This window comes from Argiope bruennichi, chromosome X1 (genome assembly GCF_947563725.1).
Source record: "Argiope bruennichi chromosome X1, qqArgBrue1.1, whole genome shotgun sequence".
Classification (NCBI taxonomy): Eukaryota; Metazoa; Arthropoda; class Arachnida; order Araneae; family Araneidae; genus Argiope; species Argiope bruennichi.
Window position 1 is genome coordinate 82,437,749 of NC_079162.1, and position 6,265 is coordinate 82,444,013.

The window sequence follows — 6,265 nt, forward strand, 5'->3', positions numbered from 1 at the left end:
ATAATATTTATATTTTTGAATATACTGATAACGCATATAAATGACAATAAAAGATGTCGGCCTAGTAATGACTCATTAGAATAAAGTTTAAAGGGGAAAAAAAGAGAGTCATCTTATCCTTTGCGGTCTATGGATGAACGAAAGACGGAGTTGGTCACTAGCCAATATTTTGAAACAGATTTAGTTGTAAAATTCCACTATGTAAGAATACCACGCAGCGGTCATATAGAAAATGCAATGCTCCTTCATGTTTAAATGCTAAAAATAATTGCTTCATGATTTTTCATGTTTTGTAACGTAATGAGAGTGTTGTTTATGCTTGCAATATTATATTATTGTACGCAGTAGATTTGTAGAACTCAAAAAGTGATTGTTTGTGATAATATAGAAATACATCCAGTTGATTTCAAACTTTATTTATTAAAAATAAAAATTCATGCATTTAAGGATTAATTCTCCATTTTGAAAGAGCTGCAATTTCAAGAGTTTTTTTTTTTTTTTTTTAAGATGTTGTATAGCAGTTTGGAGATCCATATGACGTGATAGGTCAGAAAATTGATTTGAAGAGCATACTCCAAAAGTAAGGAAATCGAGCAATATCATTGGCTGCTTCTGAGGAGGGCAGATGACGTCATTAAATGCGAACTTCCAATCTGTTGAAGTTCCCATCCCTTTAATCCAGTCAAATTATCATGAAAAATATTCAAATGCGGGGGAAAATGAACACTAGCAATTTTATTGGCTTAAGTTGCTTAATTGGCTTTCCATTACAGAGCTCAGAATTTGCTTCCAGATATGTTACCGAATAAACGGGGATGGAAGTTAAGACAGCGATTTTTCGTGCCTAAATAAAACGTTAATTAATTTTAGAGGAAATAAAAGGTTTAAATGAAAAGGTCATAGAATTTAAAAAGAACGAGAAAATGAGTTGCCGGACTTTTAGATACATTAATTAAATCAGGATTAATGTGAATTAGTAAAAAATAAATATTTTTCATGCTTTTATAAAATTCTAAGAAATTTTTGAAATTCCATTTAAACAAGTGCTACATAAAAAGAAATTTTTGGTAAAAATTTCAGATCGGCATCTATATTACGTACTTGTTGAAAAATGTACTTGTTTGATAATTTTGAGGGGTTTTTTTTGTTGTTGTTGTTGTTGTTGTCGAAAAAGCCCGAATTGTTAAAATATTATCTATAAATACTTTCCTATACATTAGAATTCGCGGTAATACTAATCTAATAGTGTTATTCTGTGTTTTCAATTGGTGACATAATAGTTGATTTGCAAAAAAAGCAGCGAAAATTAAGTTTGAAGTCAACCTTTCGTCTAAACTATTAAGCCTGGATTCATTTCCCTATAATCGTTTTTCTCACGAACATGATTATTCAATGTTTCTCGAGAATCAATCGCCACAAAATAGGACTTATTCTTTTTTTTTTTTTTTCTTTTTTTGAAATTTAATTTTCGCTGCTTTTTCTCTCAGTAAACCAATTGAAATCTAGGAAATTATATAAATTGCGAATGCAATTGTTGAACAAGCAAAAACAAATGCACATACATAATAGTGCACATGCAATTTAATAACTTCACATTTCTTTTAAAGTTACGGGTTTTTTTTTTTTATATTGGAAACTTATTTATACAGAAAGCCATTTTCCTCCTATCGGCCAAATTATGATCTACTTTCGTTCTCAGGCTCAAACCGCATACTAGAGAGTGTGTGTACAGCATTTGCCAATAATCTTTGCACAGCAGATGTCTAAATACCTCTACTTTAATTTGAATACTCCTGGGTATTTAACCTCTTAACCTACTAGTTTATTTAATCACCTTAATAGATGGTCTATACTATTAGTGGATTTTTTATTATTTTAATTCGTGTAAGAACTAAAAGGTAACTTGAGATACATTGACTTAACTATTGATTTAAATAGATAAAATTCTGTAATTTTGGCACTAATTAGATACGTTATTGCATACAAAGGGGTTCAATACATTATAAGAAGAGGTTAAGACCAAAATGGATGTTGTAAATATCTTTTATAACATTAAAAGTTAGTGAGTATCACTTGAGCTACAATTTTGTTATTTGAAATTTCTAAAAGCTCATGTTATTTAAATAAAATTCGCTGCATCCATGCACAAAGCAGTTATTAGATCTTTTTCATTTCCTGGTTCTCTCGAAAGAGAGGATGAATCCCGAGTACGTGGATGAGAAGTCAATGGATAAGTAAATTAGTTTTTGTTTCTCCTTGTGGAGGTATAATGATTGTAATGAGTTGTGCTGATTTCATTTCTAATGACCTGCTATGACATCTGATCTACAGATAACAGGACAGGATTCATAGTGACTGGGTCAATGAATATTACCTCAGCGTCAAGGGGGGATCGAGTTTATCATTTATGATGATCATTTCAAATGTCTGACATTTCGAAAATAATAAAATTTAAAGAATTTCTAAATTTATTAAAACCATAAAATATGCATACCATCTATTAGCTTCTGAAATATTTTATTTAGTACACCTAAAGCTAATTTATGGCGATAGAAGTTTAAGCAATGAAATAAAAGTAAAAATACCTAATGCTTTTTAACTTTATTAATTGGCTATATTTTACTCTCGTGATCCCTTCTTTGTACGAGTTGCATTATCATGATTTTATCAATTAGAATGGAATTTTCTAAAAGATCTACCAATATAAGAACATGGATATTACAGTTCAACTACCCAGTCTTAACAGCGGAACCAATAATATGGACATTTTTGTATCCTTATAAATAAAACGTAAAAATCTGCAAGGTCTAACTGTTCTTACAATACGATTGTAACTGTATTCACATTTAAATATATATATATATATATATATATATATATATATATATATATATATATATATATATAATAGAAATTCGTAAATGAGAAACATGAACCAAAGGAAGACTTTGGGCTCGATTTTCGGATAGAGCTCTTAACTGACACTATTCAAAAACTAGAAGACAGAAACGTATTTTAGCAAAACTTTCTAGCTGCAATCGGTCTGGCTAACGAAGAGCAAATGTGCGGCATTTCAGCCTGAAAGTCGACAACGAATGTCACCCACCTGCATATAATAAAAGCTAAATTAGATATTTGCCTTAAGTGTCCCAAGATAACTTTGCTCAACTGAAAACATCTCTCTTCCTCTTTGTCATATGCCCATAACTTATGGAACTAGCAAAATACATCAGATTAAGTGACGTTAGAGCCAATACAGTCACAACATATCGATATGCAATTGTAATACTTTTCTTTCTTTGATTTCTTTTCCAAGTTCAGGAATGATAGTAAGTTATAGTTTTCGGCTATGTCATTTACCCTTTTTGAATAGTCACAAAATAGACTCTCTATAGAATACTCATGCAAAAGTAAAATGAGTAATTAAAATATTAACCATTAAAATGAAAAGTATTTTAATAGGAATAAAAATACTTTAAAAATTTATTCAAATAATTTTAAAGATAACAGCTTTTTTAAAATGATTTTTACGTGATAGTCTTGTAAAATCATCGGAAGCTATACGAAATGGAAATTCGCGGAATTCAATTAAAATGATCATTACCAAAATCATAGTACTTTCTCTTTGGAATTACTTTTCTTTTGGAATGACTATCGTTATTTTAATATGCTTTAATTTATAGAGGAAAATTGGCAATTAAATATAAAAGTAAGAATATAGAAAGAAAAAAAACTACTGCTGAAGCCAATGTAATAGCAATTCCATTTTCATTCCTGTTTCGTTTTACATCCTAGGGACGTATTTTTTAATCAAGTTACAAACACATAAGTAGAAGTGAGAGTATATTATAACTTTTTCTCGTTATATAGTGTGGCCATAAAATAATTTTCCTTACTTGGAGGCATCTTCAACTGAAACTAATAAACGGAATGAAAATATATGATGTGAAATGCATGGCAAGATGAAACGCGCAAAGAAAATAAAGAAAGAAAGAAAAAATAGTGTCAAAAGTCGCCCAAGATATTGCACCTGTGTTTTGACGTTTGCTATTGCTACTCACAATCTGTCACTTTATAAGTTTTCAAAAATTTTGCTTATCTCACTTTGTTGATTCTGACTAAAAGAATTCCTGTCTGAATATTCGCTCTCCTCTTTCGAAAAGGAATGAGAGGTTTTGTCATCACTTGTGCATCGAAAATTTGCATAATCTGCCTAGATTGCTCGAATTTCCCTGAAGGTACGTGGCAACAGCGTCAAAATCTCTTCCATCGACATCTTTGTATGTTTTTAAAATTTATCTGTCCATGTCTTCTACAACCTGCATTTGAAATCTGATGTCATTAGTCTTAGTTGTAGTTGTTTCCAAAGTCGTAAATTTCAAGCTTCGTGATTCCCATCTTTAGGATAAAAATTCTAATAAATTCCTAAAAGTAATTGAGTCTTCATTAATTCAAGAATTATTTCATGAATGCTACTGAGTCATTTTTCAATAGCATTCATTTCATTCATGAAATTTAAATCGTCTATTAATTGTTCAGTAGCTGGTCAATAAACAAGTCACCTATGAACTTGCTTTCCGCGAAATGTGAAAAAACAATCGCATTCAGAAACACAATAATTTCTTTTCCAAACCTTGAAAATTTACTTTATTAATCTTGATTTACATATAATACGCAAGTGAAGTATAAATAAATATTTCTTCGATAGGACACAATGTCCTTTGACTCTGGAATTATTTCACTTCAAGGATGTTGTTTTCGCACCCAATGCTCATTACAGATTCGATTGACTTATTCAGAGGCAGAATATTTTAATTTCCTTTAAAGACTTAGTTTGTTTAAAATACAGTGTTTCAAAATTCTAAAAAGCCTTAGAGCTTCTCTAGCACTTTTCACTAGCACCATGCTAGGATGAGGATTTAATGAAGAAAATAGCTGTATGTCTGCAATTTCTTTGAACTATACGCTTATTATTCTGATGGCGTGGTGATAATAATGTAGATGTCTTTTTTTATTTCACGAGCGCGTGAAGAAATTTTAAAATATTAAAAAAATTGTATATTTAACTATCATAATTTGATACAAGCTCCAGATTTCCTTGAATTCTTTAAAGTTTGCTTGTTTTTCTAGTCGAAAAAAGATTTTAAGAGAAAAATAAATTTTAAAAATATTCCTAAAAACAAGTTTTTATCAGAGTATTAAAAAATTGAATGCATTAATTTTAATCAGGTTTTACATTTCGAACTTGAGATTTTTTTCAAAGTCACTACCTTATGAAATGGCACTCTTTGATATGAAATCAAATTTTATTTATTTAATAATTTACTGATTAATAAATTGATGCATTTATCTGTATCATCATGGGAAGATCAGAAATGGGCAAAATTCAAGACTTTAGCATAACATGATGACAATAAAAAACCAATTAAGAAATTCCCACTTTACTAATGAAACAAGTCAAACTAAGAAACAGTATTTAATGACTGGCAACTATGAAATTATTAAAAATAATTTCTGTAAAATGTTCTGGTAAAATTAATACTGAGAAATGATTGGTTTGGAAAGATGTTTGAGTGTTGATCTTTATTAAGATGCGACCTAATTTAATGCATTTGAATAGAAGAAAAACCCAACCATTTACGTTTCCTGTAAATAAACAAATAATTCGCTGGAATGTGATTAATACAAAGAATACCAAAAATCCGAATGAGTATTTTGGACACCATTTTTCCGATCGATTAATACCAAAATTTGGCGCAGAACTGTAATTGTAGTCAAAAATTAATATATCATTTTTTTATTTGAGTCATTGCGTTCACATACATGTGCAAGCACAACCCGACAGACAATTAACTCCTTGTCAGATTTGATTCACTTTAGGTGGTAAATCTGTGTGCCAAATTTGATCTGTCTTACTCTTTTCGTTTTGAGGTAATTAAGTATTCGGGTAGACGGACAGATAGAACTTGTACTGAATGGATTGCGTTGAAAATTTGGTAGAAATCTGGAAATTTGTATAAAGATATGTGCCAAATTTCATCCTTTAAGCCCCAAGACGTTTTTGAGTTATCCTCTGACTATAGACACTCAAACAGAGAAACATAATTCAAAAACGTGTTTTTTAGATTCAGAAAAGTCTGAAATGTGGAGATCCGCCAAAATCTCCAGTTTGAATTTTTTTAGCGACTACAATATTTTCTCTTTTCATACTTCGTATACGAGGGAATAAAAAAAAGTAATGTACCCTTTAACGGATTTGATCAAA